General features: G+C 40.8%; 1 long non-coding RNA gene across 1 annotated transcript in view; it reads left to right on the top strand.

Annotated features, from left to right (window-relative positions):
* Positions 1-21,250, top strand: part of LOC138793738 (uncharacterized) — a 78,461-nt gene extending 57,211 nt beyond the window's left edge. The window contains exon 3 of the long non-coding RNA XR_011363329.1: positions 21,130-21,250. This is a non-coding gene — a long non-coding RNA (uncharacterized lncRNA). The remainder of the gene's footprint in view (positions 1-21,129) is intronic.
* Positions 21,251-22,945: the final 1,695 nt, after the last annotated feature.

The raw sequence follows: 22,945 nt of genomic DNA, 5'->3' as shown, positions 1-22,945 counted from the left end.
ACTTTTTTCACACAGAAACATACAGAGTATTCGCTGACTCCGAGCGGGCATATAGCCTGGTGAGAAAATAGAAAGATACAAGAAAAAGAAGAAATAGAAAACAAATAGAAACATGGCGAGAAAACGTAACTCGCTAATATCAATAATACTACATAGCAATATCTCTTCCTATACATTTTCCTATTCAAGCAGGATTTGTACAAGTAAACAAATGCCATGACTAATTTGGTAAAGGAAAACTCTTTCTTTAAGGTGAAACCTTAAGAAGTCATAGTAGAATAGGAGGAGCATAAGTAAAGGGAGAAAATGATGGAATACAAAGGAATAGGAGTTATAAATAAATATCTGAAGTAAGATGGTGACTCTTGTTAGACATGTTAGTCAGTATAGTTCATCACTCCATATCTGCTGAAGGAGATGTAGGACTATCAAGACGTCGTCTCTTGTTCTTATCCCCAGGAGGAGTAGCAGAAGTCGGGTCTCTCAAATTCTCTAGGAGAGACCAAGCTTCTTCAGGGGTCTGGTATACACTGGTAGATCCATCTGATTTGAAGACTTTTAGAATAGCAGGGAAGAAGAGTGCAAATCTAATTTTCTGCTGTACTAGAGCCGTACATATTGGTGCAAATGCTTTTCGTTTTTGGACTACTGTAGCAGAATAGTCATTGAATATCAGAATTTTGTGACCTCTTATAAGAACTTCAGTTTTCATTTTCCTAAACGCCTGTAAAATAGCAGCTTTATTTGCATAATTAAGATATTTGACTATCGATTGTCTCGGTTTGTTAGTAGTCGCCTTTTTGGAAGGGGTTAAAGTGTTTGCTGGAGGGCCTATACGATGTGCCCTTTCTACTTGACAAGAGCCTTGTAAACCTAGGGTCTGTGGTAATTCTGAGGTACAGATGATGGATAATTGTGACAATGCTATGCTTTCAGGCAGACCTATTATGCGAAGGTTACTCCGTCTTGATCTATTTTCTAGATCATCTGTCTTGTCCCTTAATGTTGCTGTAAGTTTCATAGTTGTTTGTAGCTTAGATTTAGTCGTGGCTAGTTCATCCTCCACTAACCCTAGGCGCTCTTCTAATTTATGTATTTGGGAGGTATGATGAGAAATGTCTCCCTGTATAGCAGATAGTGAGGTCATTATAGTGGCTTCCAAGGAAGCAGTAATGTCTGGTATTATTATTTTGGCCACTTCTATGGCTAGTGATTTACAGGAAATAGACAGTCCAGGAATAAAAGATTCAGTGTTGGGGTCATTTGTGACCATTTCAGAAGAAGTAGGAGGTGAATGATTTATATTTGTGTCTCCTGTGGTGATGTGCTGCGCTGCTGTGTGAGGAGACACAGCCATCTTGGATTTTGTTTTCTCCCTCTGTGGGAGAGGTATAGAGGAAGAGGGGGCTCTGTGTTGCTTCCCAGCGCGCTGCTGTTGTTTCTCCATGTCCCTAACGGGTAGAGGAGTATGCCAGGTGCTCTGGTATTTACCGTGGTAACGGGTAACAGCTGGGAGCCGAGTCTATAGCGAGTTACTGTGGGAGCTCCTTCACAGTGCTGCCATCCTGTGCGCGCTGGAACTGGAAGTCGCATTTTCCTCATCTTTGTATTAAAAATACTAAACTAAATTGGACCTGATTGGGAATTCTTTGCTCTTTTAAAAATTATACAATAATTAGAAAATTATACAATAATTAGAAAAAAAGAAATCATTTTATTTAATTTCCATTAGGGCATTTGAACATAAAAAAATAACTTCTGGTGGGCTCTATACAGCTGGTTTACTCTTAGACCACAGCTCCAGCACATTTGAGCTCTGAGATTTAACTATATCTGATTGCAGATCAGTCCTATATTGGCAAATACTGACTGACTGAATTATTCATGAAGAACAGGGAGGTGGAAGAAAATACTGAGCCACAACTCCTCTTTGACTCTTCATTACAGTAGGAGACCTGAGATTGTGCATAATCCTCTCCTCTCCACAGACAAATTTCCAAAAGGTAACATGCTCACCAGGGGACTGCTAGCGACAGCACACTGTCAGCACCTCGGGTGGGATCCAGGTGCTGACAGATTCCTTTTAGGAGACATTGTATGTCCAATACTATAACAACTGGGGTTCTCCAAACTATTGCACTGCTGATATTCTTTGTGTGGGTACTATTACTAGTTAAATCCATCTAAAAAGTATTGTTTACATTTTAGGAACATTCAGTGTGTTGTTTTGCTGTTTGCAGGTAGTGATTATTTTGTGTGTGTTTTTTATTGTGTTTAAAGCACAGTGGTTGGCATTTGTTCATTGTGTTGTTTTCTCTGGGTGGATTAAAATGACAGTCTGCAGCATCTAGTGGCTCATACAAATATTTTAAAAATAATTAGAAAATGTAAAACATTTATTGGCACTCTTTCTATAGTAAATACTGGCATACTTAGCAGCATGCTAATCCGGAAAGGAGGTATTTTGCAATGTTCAATGACCATTTAATTCCTACCTGACATTTGATGAACATGTATTCCATAATTTGGGTTAGAGAGTATGAAGCAGACTCAAAAGCGAAATCTGCTCCATATACAACTGATGCCAGCTGTGTGTTACTGCTAACACCTACTGGCATTGGCATGAATCAGACATTAAGCTGATCCTGGCTGTTCAACCCTTTAGTCAGTTATTTTGGGGTAGGGGGCCCTCTTCCACATAACCCCAGGGTGTTGAGCAAATAAAAAATAAAGACTGGCTTAGCGACAGTCCCTAGTGCAGTGCCCTAGTACCCGTTTTCTAGCTGCAATATGCATGATGTTGTTGTGTGGCTGAGGAATAATTTGCTTCGCATTCTAAACAGAGCTTGTGTAGCTCGTATGCTGATACTGTGTTAATTGTCAGTGCACGGGATAACATTTCTGCTGTGTCTTTACCACACCTAGAGTCAATGTATGGAACGCATTTGATTTGGCCACATGATGCCCCTCTACCAATGAGAGCAGTTTTTAGTCCAGATCCCTGCTAACCTAAAAAGGAATTGACCTAAACCAGTCTAAACTGTAAGAAGAAAGAGTAAGGAGAAGATTTTGCCTCCATTGTGAAGAGATGGGCTTCCTCTTCAAGATCCCAAGTCATGTATTCCAGAAGTGTCTGTGAGAAGAACAAGCTACTTGCAAGTTATGTTGCCCAGGGAGCCTCTGAATTGACTCCAGCACTTCCCAAATCTATGTGAGAAAAGTCATAATTTTTAAGTCCACACTGCAAGGATACATTCTACATTCTTACTACCTTCTTCTTTTTCTAGTCCAAAGCAGAAGAATCTTTACAAGGGCCCCATGGCACCGCTGTTGTCTAGTTAAGCCTCCGCTTAGAGACCGTGTTGATTGGCTTTCATGTTCGTCATTGTGCTTCTTCTTGTGTCTTTCTGGGTATCGTGTGAAATTCTTCAGTTAATACTGGAGATAATTTCTGATACCTAAACACCCTGTCATGGCCACGTTTTACCCCTTACCTAAGATCCACAAAAGGACGACTCCCTTGAAAGGGAGGCCAATCGTCTCGGGAGTAGACAGTCTGACCCAAAACATTGGAGTGTATATCGATAAAATACTCCAATCGTTCGTAATGTCTTTACCATCATATACAAGGGACACAACCGACCTCCTTAAAAAATTGGAGGGAGTGTCGCTGGATGAACAGTCATTTCTTGCTAGCATAGACGTTGAGGCATTGTACACCTCGATAGATCATAATTTGGGCATTGCGGCGATTGAGTTCTTCCTACGTAGCAGGGGACGCCAGTTTGAACGTCACAATAAATTTATTGTTGATCTATTGCGATTTACTCCAGAAATATCTTCACCTTTAACCGGCGTCTCTTCCACCAGCTCAGGGGAGTGGCCATGGGGAGCCCTTGTGCCCCCACGGTTGCTAACCTCTTCCTGGGTTGGTGGGAGGAAGCCAAGGTGTTTAATGAGGACAATGCCAACTACACGGAGAGGGTAGGCCTCTTTTTCGTGGATTTCAAGAGTCTTGACATCAACGATGTGAATTTGAATTTCACGTATGAAATACATAAGGATCGTTTGGCCTTGGATGTCCTTATTTCACGTGATGGAGGTGGTAACTTAACCCCTTCGGGACCAGGCTAATTTTCATTTTTGCGTTTTCGTTTTTTCCTCCTTGTGCTTAAAAGGCCATAGCACTTGCATTTTTACACCTAGAAACCCACATGAGCCCTTATTTTTTGCATCACTAATTGTACTTTGAAATGGCAGGTTGAATTTTTGCATAAAGTTTACTACGAAACCAGAAAAAAATTCAAAGTGTGGTGAAATTGAAAAAAAAAACGCATTTCTTTTATTTGGGGGGAATGTGTTTTTACGCCATTCGCCCTGGGGTAAAACTGACTTGTTATATATGTTCCTCAAGTTGTTACGATTAAAATGATATATAACATGTATAACTTATATTGTATCTGATGGCCTGTAAAAAATTCAAACCATTGTTAACAAATATACGTTCCTTAAAATTGCTCCATTCCCAGGCTTATAACGCTTTTATCCTTTGGTCTATGGGGCTGTGTGAGGTGTCATTTTTTGCGCCATGATGTGTTCTTTCTATCAATATCTTGATTGCGCATATACGACTTTTTGATCGCCTTTTATTAAATTTTTTCTGGATTTGATGCAACCAAAAATGCTTAATTTTGCACTTTGGGATTTTTTTGCGCTGACGTTGTTTACCGTGCGAGATCAGGAATGTGATTAATTAATAGTTCGGGCGATTATGCACGCGGCGATAGCAAACATGTTTATTTATTTATTTGTTTACTTTTATTTATAACCTGGGAAAAGGGGGGTGATTCAGACTTTTATTAGGGGAGGGGGCTTTTTACTTATAACAATACTTTTTTTTTTTTTTTACACATATACCAGAAGCCCCCCTAGGGGACTTCCAGTATTTATACTTTGATCTCTCATTGAGATCTTTGCTGTATAGTTATACAGCAAAGATCAATGAGATCGGCACTCGTTTGCTTTCGGCTGCTGCAGCCGAATACAAACGAGTGCCGAGCCGGGGACGGCGCCATCTTGGACGAGTCCCTGGCCGGCATCAGACAGGGAGATCGCTCCTCCGGGACGTTGTCCCGGAGGAGCGATCTCCTCCACTAGACACCAGGGAAGTGCTGCAGCCGGTAATCGGATGCAGCTGTCATGTTTGACAGCCCCATCTGATTACTGTATTAGCGGGCATGGCGATCGGACCCTGCCCGCTAATACTGGCGGTCCCGGGCTACAAGCGGCACCCGGGATCGGCGCGGTTCAGAGCGGGGTCGCCGCGCGGCCCCGTTCTGAACGCCCGCACCCGCGCGAGGACGTACAGTTACGTCCTCGTGCGGGAAAGGGTTAACCACCACGCTATACCGTAAACCCACCTCTACAAATTCACTCCTCCATTGGCAGAGTAGCCATCCAAGACCCCTCAAAATGGGAATACCAAAGGGGCAATACTTACGTTTAAGGCGGAACTGCTCCACGGAGGAGGAATTTGAAGCCCAGGCTAGAGACCTTTGGCAAAGGTTCTTGTCTAGGGGCTACCCTGACAATGTTCTCAAAAAAGCCTACTGGGAGGCCAAAAATAAGGCAGGAATGGCCCTACTAACACCTCAATAAAGACAGGAAGATACCACAACCACTCAGGTCATAGGGACATATGATTCGGGTGCAACACAAATATGTGAGACCCTGAATAGACATTGGGACATCCTGAGGATGGACCCAGATCTACAGGACAAAATAGGTCTAAGACCAGAAATTACGTTTAGAAGGGGGAGGAGTCTAAGGGATAGACTAATCAAAAGTCATTTCATGCCCCCCATGAACAGGACCTGGCTGGATTGGCCCATGGTAGGCTGCTTTCGATGTAGTGGCTGCGTGGCATGTAGCCACGTAGAGATAGGTAGAGAGTTCAGGAGCAATGTAACTGGCATAAGATATGACATCAAGAGCTTTATAAATTGTAGGACAAAAGGTGTTATTTATAAGGCTACGCATGGCTGCTGTAAGGAGTACGTGGGGAAAACGATACGCGAATTCCGCCGTAGGATTGGCGAACATCTATGTGACATAAAACATGAGATGGATAAGCCTTTGGCTAGGGACATGAATACGGAGCATGGAGGAGATGTTAGAGGTTTAAAATTCATGGGCCTTGATGTGGTGCAGCCCCCAGTACGGGGAGGGAACTGGGACAAGAAAGTCCTTCAGAGAGAAACTGAATTGATATTCAGGTTAAAAACAACAGCGCCAAATGGGCTAAATGAGCAACTAAGTTTCTCATGTTTCCTGTAACTTGTGGTCTGTTATTGGCGTTTAGCATGCTATTCGAGAATTTCTCATATACAGTTCATATAGTATGCACATTAGGGATGTAAAGCTTTCGGTTCTCACCGTGTTGTCTTTTGATTATTATATGTGTTTTTTGTACATTTGTATATAGTGTAAATACATAGTGTAAATAGATCTCCCTGTTTCCAGTAACCTTGTAGCCAGTTTGCGATATCCTGCTTAAAACCCAATGGGCTCTTTTGGTTCACTAGACGGCGCTTGAGTTGTGTACAGAGGTTGCTTAGGTGATGCCGCAGCGCACCGTGAGAATGACGTGATGACGTCACAATGCGTAGTGACGCGGCACGTCGGACGGTTTGCAGCGTGGACTGAAGCGATTTAATCCCTGTGTATCGGCGCAGGAACAGGTAGCCACTGCTCCCATAGCGTCCTGGCTCTATACGAACGCCAAGAAGGGGGTCAACTTCCACTGCGGCGACCATCCATGCGTACCCCAATGGGCACGGACACCATACCGGAGCCTTATTAATAATTTTTTGGATTAATTTATCTTGTGTTTTATATTTGTTTTCCCTCTGTGCCTTGCTTCCTTGATAACCCCAGTATACCTGGCAGAAACGCGTTGGAAGGTGGGGGACCTGCACGTTAGGAAGGGAAAAATTAGGGTTTTTCTTACAAAGGGGTAGTTCGGGGCAGGGGTCGCCCTTTTAAGGGCGAGTGCCCCGTCGTTCCCTGTGCGAGCAGGGGTAGTACGGCCTATAACCCAATTAGGGCATATTAGGGCTAGTGGGTCTCCAACACCTGGACGCTGGACTCTCCCTACCTCTGCAAGTGACTCAGAAGGAACATTGCTTGAACAAGACGTCAGATGGGTGAGATAACAGCATTTATCATTTGTCTGCTCAACCCCTGATGTTTCTGTGATTGTTGCGGTGGCTCTATTGGCTTTGGAAGGTCTGAGGCCACTATATGTAGATAGTTTGTTTGTGTCATGTGAGGATTAAGTTTTAATAGGAATTAGTAAAAGTTATATTTTAATTGTAATACCCCTTCTCGATTTTCTGGAAAAGATAATTGAAAAGGAATATGCGTGTGGTATAAATTGCACTTCTGAACCTAACTAGTACTGAGTTACACATGTGTTGCAACCCCTTGTAATAATGGTACTAGGCTTACGATCTTAGTGCAAATGCAGGGTGTACTAACAGAATGGTCAAAGAGCAATACATAGCAATACAGTGTGGCCAAGTACCCTTGAGGGATTAAAAACATCTTAAAGAAGAAACTTTAAATAAAGTTTTTAAATTATATGTAAAAAAAACTTGATAATTAAAAGTTAAAAATAAATACTGTATATTACATTTAAAGTGTCACTGTCGTGAATTTTTTTTTTGCAGAAATCAATAGTCCTGGCGATTTTAAGAAACTTTGTAATTGGGTTTATTATCCGAAAAATGCATTTTTATCATGAAAAAGCAGTTCGAAGCTTTCCCCCTGTCTTCATTGTTCTCCTATGGAGAGAGCTAAAGAAAAGACCAAAACAGGACAACAAAGAGTTAATCTACAAATCCCTCACCGTTATCTCTTCTGACCATCACCAGTGACCTGTCTGAGCTCAGATTACAGCTGTCACCCAGCTCTGTGCCTGTAATCCTCTGTTATCTGCTTTCTGCTGCCCGCTAACTCCCTCCTTCCTCCTCCCCCTCCCCTCTCCCTAGAGCAGACAGGGTACGACTCCTGCAACAAGTCACAATTTTCAGATTTTTTGGAGTGGATGAAAAAGAGGAAGGAGGGGGGGGGGGGGCCTGGGAAAAGGCTTTTTACATGCAGATAATGGCAGATTTGGCTAATAAACCCAATTACAAAGTTTCTTAAAATCACCTGGACTATTGATTTCTGCAAAAAAAAAATACGACAGTGACTCTTTAAAGTATACATTATTGAAATGGACAAAATGTAGTACCTATTTAGGAGGTTTAATACCAATTGCATGTTTTGTTGGAAAATACAATAGTGGACAATAAAATGGCAGACAGTATGGTATGATAAAAAGATGCAGTTATCCTGTCCTGAAACATACTGTTGCCATAGACTTGCATTGTACAAAAAAAATATATCAATTTTTTAATAGGACAGAAGAAATAGGTAGTTCCTAGAGATACTAAGCATACTCAGGTTTGTCCAAATTGAAGTATGCCCTAGGGAGTCCAGGAAAACATGGATATAGCCTATGGCCACCACCACCCATTTTTTTCTGTTTGATGGATTTTTTTTTCCATTTTGCGCCCAAATAACTCCCATTATTGTAAAACAATGTCCGTTATCTGTGGAGATAACAGCCATTGTTTTGAAATAATGGGCGTGAAATGATGACCCAATGGGCGTCAAATGGTCAAAAACAAACATTGTATGGTTGAAGCTGTATCCATGTTTTCCAGGCAGCCTTAGGGTTAATTAAATGCTGCAAGCCTTGTGTTCTCTAGTAGTCTTGCTTTGTCCCGTTAAAATCTATCTATCTATCATATCTATCAAGTTCAACCAAGGAGGGGATGGATGGAGGGAATGGTGAGGGATGATAGGTAGTCCCCCCCACTCCCCAAAAAACGGTTGTTTGAGAAGAATGGCCAAATGTGATATGAATAGGAGCTAACAGAAAGAAAATGTTACAACTGTGTTCTGCATGCTGCCAAACTGTCATACACCTCTACACATATTTGTGCCTACTGCCTCTATGTCTTTTTTGTGATTGAAAAAAAAAATTGCATAAAATGCAGATGAACCACATACATCATCTTCTTATTAAATTACAAAACTGGGCAGTGTGCATCTGAGTCACTTGTCGGTAGCATTTAACCAACTCCTCCAGCGGTTAATAAGACAGCAGACAATAGCACACTGCTATCCCTCTGCACAGCATTGTCTTTTAATTGCCAACTAATTGCTTTTAATTGCAGCTCAGAGTGTAGACAAAGCAGCTCGGTGGAGCAATTCGTGAGAACCACTGCATCCTCTTCCTCAAGTAATAGAAATCCCTAGAGCAGAACAGCAAAACCAAAACAAACACTCTCAAAAATCACGGAAAAGCTTTGATGTCCTTGGAGACTCTCAATTTTGCCATCTCAACTATTTGTCATCCTCTGCTGAGTGAGATCAACAGTTTTAACACACAGATCAATATTCTTTTAACCTACACCTAATCTAAGAGAGATTCCCCATGTTTCACCTTGGTGTATCCCTGTGTGCTCAAGTTGCCCTTTTTCCCAGCAATAATTTTGTCTGTGTAAGACAGCAATTTTTCATCCTTTGGTCAAAACTGGTGACAAAAGAGGGAATAATAGTTCCTGACATATCAAATGATAGATTTGACACATGGCATGCTGAGCTGGGAGCTTTCACAGGCCAAAGTAGAAAGACAGATAAGCAGCCTAATGGCCTCCTGACATTGCCGCTTCTACATTCCCTCCCCCTTCCATTATAGCTAAACAGGCTGGATTTTTTTTTTCCTTTCTTACTAAAGAATTTTATTCTTCAGCAGCTTGGGACAGGAAACGAAGAAATTCATTGCACTGCTCTCATGCCCAAAATAAACGTCTCCCTGTCCTGTAAAATGATCAATCCCTGCCCTTTCCCTCAAGCATAGTGGGGGCAATACAACATTTAGCTAGAGGAAATACGAACAAATAGCACCAGGGAAAGAAGAACAGATGGGATGAGAAATGAAAGCAGCAGATTTCTGGAAACTTGTCAAGGTGTATAGGTTTTATTATCGAAAAGTAAAATCCCTCTATAATGTTTATTGCGTGTATCCCCGTGAAATAGGTCATATGCTTACAAGTGCAGGCTACTGGGGAAGGACACAAAAGAGTCTTTTTCATCAATTCTGTAAAAGTAAATTAGATCTTACAAAAGCCAGTGCCAGTCTGTTGATGCCTGCCGTGTTAGTTTCTCTTGCTGTGGTACTTCAGGGCAGAGGCAGACACAGTGGCCTGTATACCAGAGGGCATGGCTCCAGGCACAAGATCAGGTTTCTTCTTTACACACAAAAGCCTCATTCAGGACACAAACTAACAAAACAGAAACATTTTCTCCTTTATTTCTCTATAACTTCCTTTTAGCATGTGTTTATATTTAAAAAAACATGAGCTGAATGTCACTTTGTTGTGTCCAAATAGATGTGGTTGGTATATATATATATATATATATATATATATACACACACACACTGTATATATGATCATCTATAACGTTGAACATACTCAGGGGATTATTGGTGGAATTAATAACATTGATAATCTTGTGACAATGACAACCATGGGGGGGGGGGGGGGTATTTACTAGGCAGCAAGTGAACATCGAGTTCTCAAAGATGATGTATCAAAAACAGAAAAAATGGGTAGGTATACGGATTTGGGCAACTTTGACAATGGTTGAATGGCAGTTGGGTAGTATCAACCAAAAGCCTTCCAGGGAAAGATATTCCGAGAACCAGAGACAGGATGAGACACCTGTGGATCATTGATGTGTGTGGGGATTGGACTGGTCTGAAGTCACAGAAGAGCATATTACAAATTATTTTTATTAAAAAAAGTTAATTCTGGCTATAATAGGAAGGTGTCAAAACACACTGCATTACACATTGCTATCTGTGAGGGTGCATAGCCACAGACATGTCATGCTAACCACGGTTCATTGCCAAAAGGGTCCTCAATTGGCCACACATACTGTAAGAAGTGGACAGTGATGCAATGGAAGAGAGTGTCAAAATCCATACACAATGCAAATACAGTCACTTATAGATTTATGTGAATCTGCCACATATCTGCAAAAATATCCCATAGTAAAGAGTTAACAGTACTGCCCACTTGTGCACTGTATATGAGTTTGTTTTTGCATTGTGTATCAGCTTTAACACCTTCTTCCATTGCATCATTGTCCAATTCTGCAGAAAAAAAATTGAGTTGTTCATTTAGACTGCCACTGATCAGAAAGTTATTGTCAGGGCCAAGGGGAACAAAAAGACAAGACAAGTGGGCCCTAGGGCCAGGACCCCTCTGCTACCTGCAGAGCGGGTCCATGATCTGGGCATCAGTCCCTGCTCTGAAATAAGTGTAAAAACGTAGAATAGAAAAAGACGTAGAATAGAATAGTCAAACAGGCCAAGGTCAATACCAGACGAGCAATGTAGTACAATAACGGCAGACAAAGGTATAGCCACAAAAACAGCCAGAGGTCAAAACTGAGAAGGCAGTGAGGTACAAAGTAAGAAAGAACGGGTATTCAGAAACAGGCAAACAGAGGACAAAAGCCGAAGATGGTAGCAAGAGAAATGATGGACAAAATGAACGAAGGATGAAAACCAGAGACGGTAACAAGGTAAATGGAAGACAAAAGCCTAGCAGCAACACAACCAGAGGGCAAACCAAGATACAGCATCAAAACGACAAAGAATAATAATAAAACAGGCAAAAGGTTAGAATACCAGAAACACTGAATGCAAGACCAAATGCTAGATAAAGCTATCTATGCTGGACAAAGCTATCAAGAGCGCAGACTGAAGGACAGAAGATTCCTTTATGGGAAACCAAGTCCTGGACACAAACTCATAGGTCCAGGCAGAGAAATACAGAAGAACAGAGGAGTAGAGACCTGTCCAAACATGGAAGACACAACTAAAGCAGAGACAGAAGGCCAAGAATGTAATCTTTGCTGCAGAGGTCGTAACTTCACCCTAGAGCCCTGATGGCAAACCTATGACATGCTTGTCAGTCCTGACACGCGTAGCCATGTTCGCTGACACGCGTCCGCATACAGAAAGTTATGCTGCCGCATGCTGACTCCATCACAGCCCTGGCTGTGGTGAGGGATGAGGTCAGGTGGGCTAGTGTTTGTGGGGATAGATGGGGATCAGGTGGGCTAGTGTTTGTGGGGATAGATGGGGATCAGGTGGGCTAGTGTGTGGGGATGGGGGTCAGGTGGGTTAGTGTGTGTGTGTGTGTGTGGGGGGTCAGATGGGCTAGTGTGTGGGGGGGATGGGGGTCAGGTGGGCTAGTGTGTGTGGGGGGATGGGGGTCAGGTGGGCTAGTGTGTAGGGATGGGTTTCAGGTGGGTTAGTGTGTGTGTGTGTGGGGGGTGGGGGTCAGATGGGCTAGTGTGTGGGGGGGATGGGGGTCAGGTGGGCTAGTGTGTGTGGGGGGGGGGATGGGGGTCAGGTGGGCTAGTTTGCACTTTCACTTTCCAAAGACAAACAGGGTAGTATCACTTCCAATTAAATACATATAATCACAGTTCATTTGCATTAAAGGAATTATATAAAAGCATGTATACAAAAACTTCAGAGAAATACACTGTAATTATTCCTAACATTTAGGCCGAGACTGCCCACTGATTTTGTCTCTATTATATAGCAGGCTTCCACTTGTAGAAGTTTCTTATGGATATTCCCTCTTTCATGTGGTTCACCCTCTTCAAACCTGCAAATTTTAAAACATTTCTATCAGATCTGTGGAACTAACTCATATGGGATATTAACCCCTAGATGACCCTGGGCGTACACGTACATCCTGGGCCGCTTAGGGGACTTCAGAGCTGTGCCGCGCGGCGGCCCCTCTCTGAACCGCCGCGGTCCTGGGTGCCGCTTGTAGTGGGCACGGTCCGATTGTCGAGCTCACTAAGTATTTAGATGCACCTGAATACTTCTTGCAGCCTTATCCCTGGTGTCTAGTGGAGGGATCGCCCCCCTGCAACTTTGTTGCAGAGGAGCGATCCCTGTGTCCTCGCCCAGCCAGGGTCTCCGCCGTAATGGCGCTGATCCCGGCTCGGCACTCGATTGCAGCAGCCGAAAGCAATCGAGTGCCTATCTCATTGATCTATGCAGTATAACTATACTGCATAGATCTCAATGAGAGATCAGTGTACTTATACTAGAAGTCCCCCAGGCAGGCTTCTAGTATAAGTGTAAAAAAAAAAAAGTTTGTTATTAGTAAAAAGCCCCCTCCCCTAATAAAAGTTTGAACCATCCCCCTTTTCCCATGTTATAAATAAAAATAAATATATAAACAAACAAACATGTTTGGTATCACCGTGTGAGTAATCACCCAAAATATTAATTTATTTAATTCCTGATCTCGCACGGTAAAAAAAAATCCCAAATTGCAAAATTGTGCAAAATTGTAATAAGAGATCAAAAAGTTGCATTTGTGCAATCAAGGTACTGATAGAAAGTACACATCATGGCTCAAAAAATGACACCTCACACAGCCCCATAGACCAAAGGCGCTATAAGCATGGTAATAGAGCGATTTTAAGGAACACATATTTGTTAACAATGGTTTGAATTATTTAAAAGCCATCAAATAAAATAAAAGTTAAACATGTTACATATCGTTGTAATCATAACGACTTGAGGAACATATATAACAAGACAGTTTTACCCCAGGGCGAATGGTGTAAAACCAAAAACACTCCAAATAACAAAACAAATGTGCCCCTTTCTAAGAGCTCTAGAACATTCATTTTTCTATCTACAGGGCCATGTGAGGGCTTGTTTTTTTCAGGAACAGTTGTACTTTGTAATGGCATTTTTCATTCTACCATAACATGTATAATGGAACCCCAAAATATTATTTATGAAGATGTAAGTTGGTGTAATTGTAAAAATAGAATACTTTGAGGGGGGGGGGGTTGTGTTTACATGATGCTATATATGGTAAAAGCGACATGATACCAATATTCTGTAGGTCCACCCGAACATAAACATATGCAGGTTTACACAGATTCTCTAATGGTAATTCTGGCGGTTTTTTCCCCTCTTTTCATTTACGCCGTTCCCGATGACGATTGTTATATTTTAATAGATCGGATAATTACGCATGCTATGGTATATATGTTTATTTATTTATAAGTTCCCATATGTTTTATTTATATAATAGGAAAGGGGGTGATTTTAACTTTTATTGGGGGAGGGGCTTTGGGTATTTATAAAAACATATTTTTTTAGTCATTTTAAGTCTCCCTGGGGGACTTTTACCTGCAATCATTAGATTGCAGACACTGTACAATGCTCTGCCATAGGCATAGCATTGATCAGTGTTATAGGCGTTCTGCTTATTGAGCCTGCCTGTGTCAGACTCAATGAGCAGATCGCTGATCGGACCGCAAGGAGCAAGGTAAGAGACCTCTGGCAGTCCGATACAGTCACACTGCGGGGGTAAGTGTAGGAGTACTGCCCCTGTCACTTACACTTAAATGCCGCTTCGGAGCGCGCTTCATAGCATAGGACAAAATGGTATGCCCAGGGACGTCTGGTGACCATCACCCATGGCGTACCGGTACGTTCTAGGTCACCTAGGGGTTAAAGGAGAAGTCCGGTGAAAATTTTCATTAAAGTATTGCATGGCCCGCCAAAAGTTATACAAATTAACAATATACACTTATTATTGGAAATGCTTATAAAGTTCTTTTTTTTCCTTGCACTTACTATTGCATCAAGGCTTAACTTCCTGGATAACATGGTGATGTCACGACCCGACTCCCAGAGCTGTGCTGGCTGTGGCTGTTGGAGAGGATGATAGCAGAGGGATGCTCAGTGTCCGACCAGTGCCATGTGTCCCTCAGTGTCCCCCTGCCATCATCCTCTCCAGCAGCCACAGCCCGCACAGCCCTGGGAGTCGGGTCCTGAGATCACCATTTTATCCAGGAAGTGAAGCCTTGATGCAATAGTAAGTGCAGGGAAAAAGCACTTTATGTGCATTTCCCGTAATAAGTGTATATTGGTGAATACTTTAATTTAAAAAATTTGCTGGACTTCTCCTTTAACAACCGCGGGTGTGTATTTATGCCCTGCGGCCGCCTCAGGCTGTTCAGAGCCTGGGAATAGAGTGATTTTAAGGAACATATATTTGTTAACAATGGTTTGAATTTTTTACAAGCCATCACATAAAAGAAGAGCTATACATGTTACATATAGTTGTAATCATAACGACTTGAGGAACATATGTAACAAGTCAGTTTTACCCCAGGGCGAACGGCGTAGAAACAAATACCCCCTAAATAAACAGAATGCTTTTTTTTTTTTTCAATTTCACCACGCATTTATATTTTTTTTCTGGTTTTACAGTGTACTTTATGAAAAAATTCAGCCTTTCATTGCAAAGTAAAATTAGTGGTGCAAAAAATAAGGGCTCATATGGGCTTATGGGTGAAAAAATGCAACTGCTCTGGCCTTTTAAGCACAAGGAGTAAAAAAACGGAAGTGCAAAAATCGATATTGGCTCTGTCTTTAAGGGGTTAATCAGGGACAACCTTTATCAGTAGTAAGTGAACGCATATGTTTTTCATCCTTATCTGTACTTTTCGAATGGTTTCTCCAATGTAATAGAAATTATAAGGACAAAAAAGTAAATATATCACATTATTTTTTTGGCGTGATGAAATCCTTTATCAAATATTATTTACCTCCTACTCTTATATCTTATTTCTCCACCATCTGATCACATATGTTACAGTTCCTAAAATTATGATTCCTCTGCGGTACCACATCCTCTAACCATGTTCTATTCAGCTTCATATCTTTCAGTCTCCTGTCCACTAATTCACCTCTCAGATTAGTAGGAATCTGAAAGATGAAATAGTGGAAGGAACACTGAAAGATAAGAAGCTCTATGTCCTGTTATGTGTTTTTGATACAATAAAGATGAAGCTTTTAAAGTGAAGTGCCGCAGTATGTAATCTTCTTGTATATAATACTTTTTTTTTATTTATGTCAAATGCAACATAGGTTAATTATTAGATTGTGTTCTTGAAGGACGATACCCAAAGGAAATACCATGCATTCTATTAATGCACAGTGATAACACTTTCCCACATGTAGCCAGTGTTCCTTTTTTACACAATTTCAGGAATACATTAAAATCGGTGCTTCCTTCTTTTATTGAAGTTCATTTAATTAATACAATTTTATTTTCTCCTGAGCCCAGGTATTGAACTCCAGTTGATAGAAAAGGAAGAGTTAAGATTGTACTTGTTGCAGAATAAATCAGATTCATATTAGCAGTAGTAAATGTCGTGTTGGCACCTTTTCTTTATCGCACATTACAGTTTCAAGCTTTTGCTATAAGGAAATAATGAAGTAAAGATATGCAGTGCCATATATCGTGAATCTTTTTGGCAGTCTGCATAAGAAATGAATTGTATCTGTTACCAAAGGGGTCATGAGGACATTGAGTTAAGAAGAATGCTTAGTGAAAGGACACGTCAGAGAAAAAGAGATTTGCAAAACTCTTATTATACAGCATTATGTTCTGCAAATTACTTTCTCTTTTTGGTAAATTAAGATAATTCAATTTTGTCCAATATATTGTACAGTGTTCTATGATGTAAATAAGTCTAAAAGAAGACATGAAAATCTATTCAGAATAGGTAATTAGGAATATTGGTCCTGTCCACTTAACCAATGTTACCATACAACTGCAACTGCATACCCCAACCCTTGCTACACAGCAGGCTAAGGAGCCCCATGAAAACACTGGAAGTAGGGGAGCCTGTCTGGGCATATTTCTTAGAAAAAAAAGAAGAAGAACAAATCCCCCAATACACCTTTTGTAATCAAATAAAAGTCAAACGTGGCATGCCAGTTTTTTCTTTTAATAGAATCTGATAAAGGTTGATGTGATCGAAATGTAATTTGAATAGATTGCTTTCTAATAAACTCACATTAAAGGGGTACCCCAGAGACTAAAAACCTTCTGTCAATTCAGTGTTTTAATAAAGTTATATTATTTTGTTTTTATTTTATTAAAATTAATGTATAGTTTCTATTTACACACATACTTCCAGAATATGCCTGTGTTGACCTATTTGATGTTACATTCTATATGTAGTGGGGCCAATTTTGGCGTTCTGCGCTAATTATAAAAAAAAAATCTGTGTCACATCCAGGCCGCTGCCATATATAAAAGCTGATGATTGTACAGAATACACCTGTGTTGACCTATTTCCTGTTACATTCTAAGTGTAGCGGGACCAGTTTTGGCGCTCTGTTTTTTCAACATGTTATCCTTGTTCAGTAACAACAAGTTCTTAAGGGAATAGGAAGAGTGTTGGAATACAATTGTGGGGATAGATTTGGAAGTAGAGACTAGAGATGAGCTAATAGTATTCGTTCGAATAGCTATTCGATCGAATACTGCAGTATTCGAAATATTCGAGTTCGATCGAATATATGATCGAATATTCAAATCTAAATTAACTTTACTAAAACAGCTAAACAATTATTTAGCTGTTTTAATAAAGTTTACTGCTCCCTGGGAAAGCAGGGAAGCAATATTACAGGGATCGGTATTACCGGGGTTAGCGATCCCCGGCAATAATGACGATTCCTGTAATAGTTAAAATTTAATTATTAAAAAAAAGTTATTTTCATTGTTCAATAGCTTAATTAAAATGAATCCATGCTTTTGCAATTACATATACTGTTAATAAAAAAATAAAAAAATATGTATTTAATTGCAAAAGTATGTATTCGTTTTAATTAAGATATTGAACAACGAAAATACCTTTATTAGAACGAAAATGTGTTTTATTAATTAAATATTAACTACTACAGGAAGCTCTATTGCCGGCAAAACCTATTGCCGATAATAAAGCTCAAAGTACTAATTAATACTTTAAGTAAAACAGCAAATGTTTCTTCTAATGATGCTATTTTTTTTATCACCATAGCAACATTATAAGAAATATTTAGATTTATATGTCCGCTCTGCTGATTGGCTGAGCGGACATATAAGAGCCAGTCCCGTCACACTAAGCTCAGTGTGTCGGGGACCGGCGAAGAGAAAAGATAGAAGAAAGAAGAGAGAAGATAGAAGAAAGAAGATAGAAGACATCAGAGGGTGAGAAGAAAGCTCCCCCCTGCACTACACCCATCCCAGCAAGGAAGGGGGGGTCACTTAACCCCTTCCTTGCTGGTATGGGTGCAGTCTGACATCAGTCTGGCCCCCAAGGGGTTAAGTGGGGTCCCTTACTTAGCCCCCATGGGACCAGATTGTTCAGTATGGCACTTAAAGGGTTAAGGGGGATGCAATGCATCCTCCCTTAACCCCTTGGGTGCCACACTGTAAGCAGCGATCTGTAAAGATGCTGCATACTGTAAGGTGCACAACACCGCTCACAATGATGGGTGCAGTGCTCCTGTTTGTGTGTTTTTTTGTGTTTCTCCCTTTTTGTTTTTCAGATATCGGTATCCTGTGGATTACGACGGATTCGATGGACTACGTCGATGACCAGAAGTTGTTGGGATTTTTTTTTTTTTTTTTTATAAAATGGTCAACAAGGGGTGTGGGTGTGTTTTTATTTGAATAAAAAATATTTTTCACTTGTGTTGTGTCTTTATTTCTTTACTTTATAAACTTAGTAGTGGAAGCCATCTATTAGACGGAATCCATTACTAAGTCAGGGCTTAGTGTTAGCCGGTATAAAATGGCTAACACTAACCCCCCCATTATAACCCCAGTACCCAATGCCGCCAGTGGTCCTGGAGGGTCAAAATTGGTGCTCCTGGACTGGGCGGCAGCAGGCTGGTAATATTAAGGCTGGGGAGGGCCAAAAACAATAGCCCTTCACACCCTGGTGTTACTAGGCTGCTGTTGCTTGGTTTTTAACCTGGCTGGTTATGAAAATAGGGGGAATCCTATCCTTTTTAAAAAAAATAAAATAAATAATTAATAAAAAAACGTGTAGGGTTCATCCTATTTTCATAGGGGTTAAAAACCAAGCAACAGCAGCCTAGTAACACCAGGGTGGGAAGGGCCATTGTTTTTGGCCCTCCCCAGACTTAATATTACCAGCCTGCTGCCGCCCAGTCCAGGAGCGCCAATTATGATGCTCCGGGACCATTGGCACGCGGCTCTTCCCAGTACCCCTGGTGGCATTGGGTACTGGGGTATTAATGGGGGGATTAGTGTTAGCCATTTTATACCGGCTAACACTAAGCCCTGACTTAGTAATGGATTTCGCCTATTAGACGGCTTCCACTACTAAGTCTATATAGTAAAGAAATAAAGACACAACACAAGTGAAATATTTTTTATTCAAATAAAAACACCCCCACACCCCTTGTTGACCATTTTATAAAAAAAAAAAATCCCAACAACCGCTGTTCATCAACGTAGTCCATCGAATCCGCTGTAATCCACAGGATGCCGATATCTGAGAAAAAAAGGGAGAAACACACAAAAAAACACACAAACAGGAGCACAGCACCCATCATTGTGAGCGGTGTTGTGCACCTTACAGTATGTAGCATCTTTACAGATCGCTGCTTACAGTGTGGCACCCAAGGGGTTAAGGGAGGATGCATTGCATCCCCCTTAACCCTTTAGGTGCCATACTGAACAATCTGGCCCCAAGGGGGCTAAGTAAGGGTCTCCACTTAACCCCTTGGGGGCCAGACTGATGTCAGACTGCACCCATACCAGCAAAGAAGGGGTTAAGTGACCCCCCTTCCTTGCTGGGATGGGTGTAGTGCAGGGGGGGGGCTTTCTTCTCACCCTCCGATGTCTTCTATCTTCTCTCTTCGCTGGTCCCCGGCACACCAAGCTTAGTGTGGCGGGACCGGCTCTTTATATGTCCGCTCAGCCAATCAGCTGAGCGGACATATAAATCTAAATGTTTCTTCTAATGTTGGTATTGTGATAAAAAAATAGCATCATTAGAAGAAACATTTGCTGTTTTAATTCAAGTAAAGTATTAATTAGTACATTGAGCACATTTCAAATTTAAACTAAAATTACATTTCAAATAAAAATTATATTAAAAACTAAAATTATATTATTTTTTACTCAATGCAACTTTTTTTTTTTCTGAGGGTCACCACAGCTTGACTAATGGTAAAGAGTTTGTGGCCACTAATACAATCTTGACCTGTTTACTAAATAACAAAGGGTTTCCTGTATTAAGGGGATAACAGTGTGGTTAATTAAGCAGTTTGCAGTATTGCCAAATCAATTCATTGTGTCCAAACATGTTAATGGCAAACTTTTGAAAGGTATCAGATTATGTTACGTTGCTGCAGTGTCTATGACACTTCTTAAAGTGGCTTGCATGTTATCCCTCCTCCTAACAGTTTCTCCTCTCCTACACACCCTCTGCATGAGAAAGTCATTAATTGTCTAGGCAGGTTTCAAACCTGAAACCTCTCCCCAGCAGGCAGAACTACCCCCTGTCCTTTTAATTGATAAAAAATGGGGTCTTTTGGGAAGGTTTTCACCACCCAAAGCCCCTTTACCTCTGCCATGTGTTCATTGCAGTCTAATTTATTTTAGTGCTTGAGGCCTAGAACAAGATTGCTAAGCAGGCAGGGGCAGAAGTTGTTGGTAGATCAGGGCTCAAACTCTTTCTCCCTCACATCACAGTACATTTTTATCTTGTCTTGTCCACTTTGGCTGTGAATAGGTGAATATGCTTGTCTATGATGGCTACCCCTGCTTTGTGAAACACCTGTTAGGACAGCACTATTGCCATAGAGCAAACCAGCACCTTCAATGTAAAAAGGGCAAAATCTGTGTACAATTGGTGATTTCTAAAGTGGCTCTATGTGTCTTTCCTTCACCCAGCTACAAACTCAATTTGATGTCCCGCGAGCGCAGTTTTTATGATTCTTACAAGTACGGAATGCTTTGCAGCAACATTTTAGACAAATGGGGGACAATCCCACTATCTCCTCATACCCATTAATATATTTACTTAAATCGCAGGGTCACCAAGGTCTAGTATTCACACTATATACTCATCTCTTTTCAGAGACAATGGCGTTCAGACCTTTGCCGGTACGTGACAAGTGGACACAATCCCTCTGCACATTTGATGATGAGGATTGGGAAGAAATAATGGAATCTCACCTCCATGTATCTCCAGCGGCCAATATTAAGTTAATACAATTGCATATTATACATTAATCCTCTTTAACCCCTCTTAGACTATTTTGTATGTGCCCACTTCTGTCCTCGGAATGCTTAGGTTGTTGAGCAGCTGATGCTGGTTGTACTCGCCAATACACGCTTTCTGGCAGGAGGTTACTAACTTCCTTACATCTTTGCTGAAGATACCAGTGCCTCAGAGTCTTGAGATATGTCTGTTTGGCCTACTGGCGGAGGAACACTGGCAGACCTGCACCCATATATTTTTACGAGAAATATTATTTTTGGCACGTAAAACTATTGTTTTAAAATGGATGGTGGATGACTTGCCAACACTGCTAATGTGGAAACGGTTGGTAAATACTGTCATACCTTTTGAAAAGGTGGTTTACCAAAAAAGAGGGTGCCCGAGAAAATTTTCTAAAATAAGGGAGGTTTGGAAGAATTCCCCTCTGACTGTTGTCCCTGATTCTTAGTGGTTTGCTGATTGGAATTTATCTGCGGGAATTGACTGGGCTGGTGCTCGCAGAACACGTTTTGCTCTCTTGATGGTGAGAGTTTGCCTGGAATTACACGTACTGTACCAACAGTTTTATAGGTTAACCCCTTAAGGACTGGGCCAATTTAGATTTTTGCTCTTCCGTTTTTTTCTTCCTTGTGCTTAAAAGGCCATAGCACTTGCATTTTTATCACCTAGAACCCCACATGAGCCCTTATTTTTTGTGCCACTAATTGTACTTTGCAATGACAGGCTGAATTTTTTCATAAAGTACAATGCATAACCAGAAAAAAAAACTAATAAATGTGTGGTGAAATTGAAAAAAAAAACAAAAAAAAAACGCATTTTGTTTATTTGGGAGGTATTTGTTTTTATGCTGTTCGACCTGGGGTAAAACTGTCTTGTTATATATGTTCCTCAAGTGGTTACAATTACAATGATATTTTACATGTATAACTTTTCTTTTATCTGATGGCTTGTAAAAAATTCAAACCATTGTTAACAAATATATGTTCCTTAAAATCACTCTATTCCCAGGCTTATAACGCTTTTATCCTTTGGTCTATAAAGGGCAGTGTGAGGTGTAATTTTTTGTGCCATGATATGTTCTTTCTATCGGTTCCTTTGATTGCGCATATGTGACTTTTTGATCGCTTTTTATTACAATTTTTCTAGATTTGATGCGACAAAAAATGCGCAATTTTCCACTTTGGGATTTTTTTTTAACCTTACGCTGTTTACCGTGCGAGATCACAAATGTGATAAATTAATAGTTCGGGCGATTACGCACGCAGCAATAACAAACATGTTTATTTTTATTTATAACATGGGAAAAGGCGGGTGATTTAAACTTTTATTAGGGGAGGGGGCTTTTTTTATTAATAATGACACACTTTTTTTTTTTTACACATATACTAGAAGCCCCCTGGGGGACTTCTAGTATATGCACACTGATCTCTCATTGAGATCTATGTTATATAGTTATACAGCATAGATCAATAAGATAGGCACTGGAATGCTTCCGGCTACAATGCAGCAGGAAGCAATCAAGTGCCGAGCCGGGATTAGCGCACTTAGGACCACGGCGGTTCAAAGCGGGGTCGCCGCATTAAGGGGTTAATTGTTTATCACTGTTGTTTATGTAACTCTTTTAAGGCAGTGCCTTCTGTACATGCAGAATGTTTTCTTATATTTCTCTATT

The sequence above is a fragment of the Dendropsophus ebraccatus genome, chromosome 5, assembly GCF_027789765.1.
Source record: "Dendropsophus ebraccatus isolate aDenEbr1 chromosome 5, aDenEbr1.pat, whole genome shotgun sequence".
NCBI lineage: Eukaryota > Metazoa > Chordata > Amphibia > Anura > Hylidae > Dendropsophus > Dendropsophus ebraccatus.
Note: the sequence above shows the minus strand (reverse complement) of the source record. Positions and strands in the feature narration are given on the sequence as shown.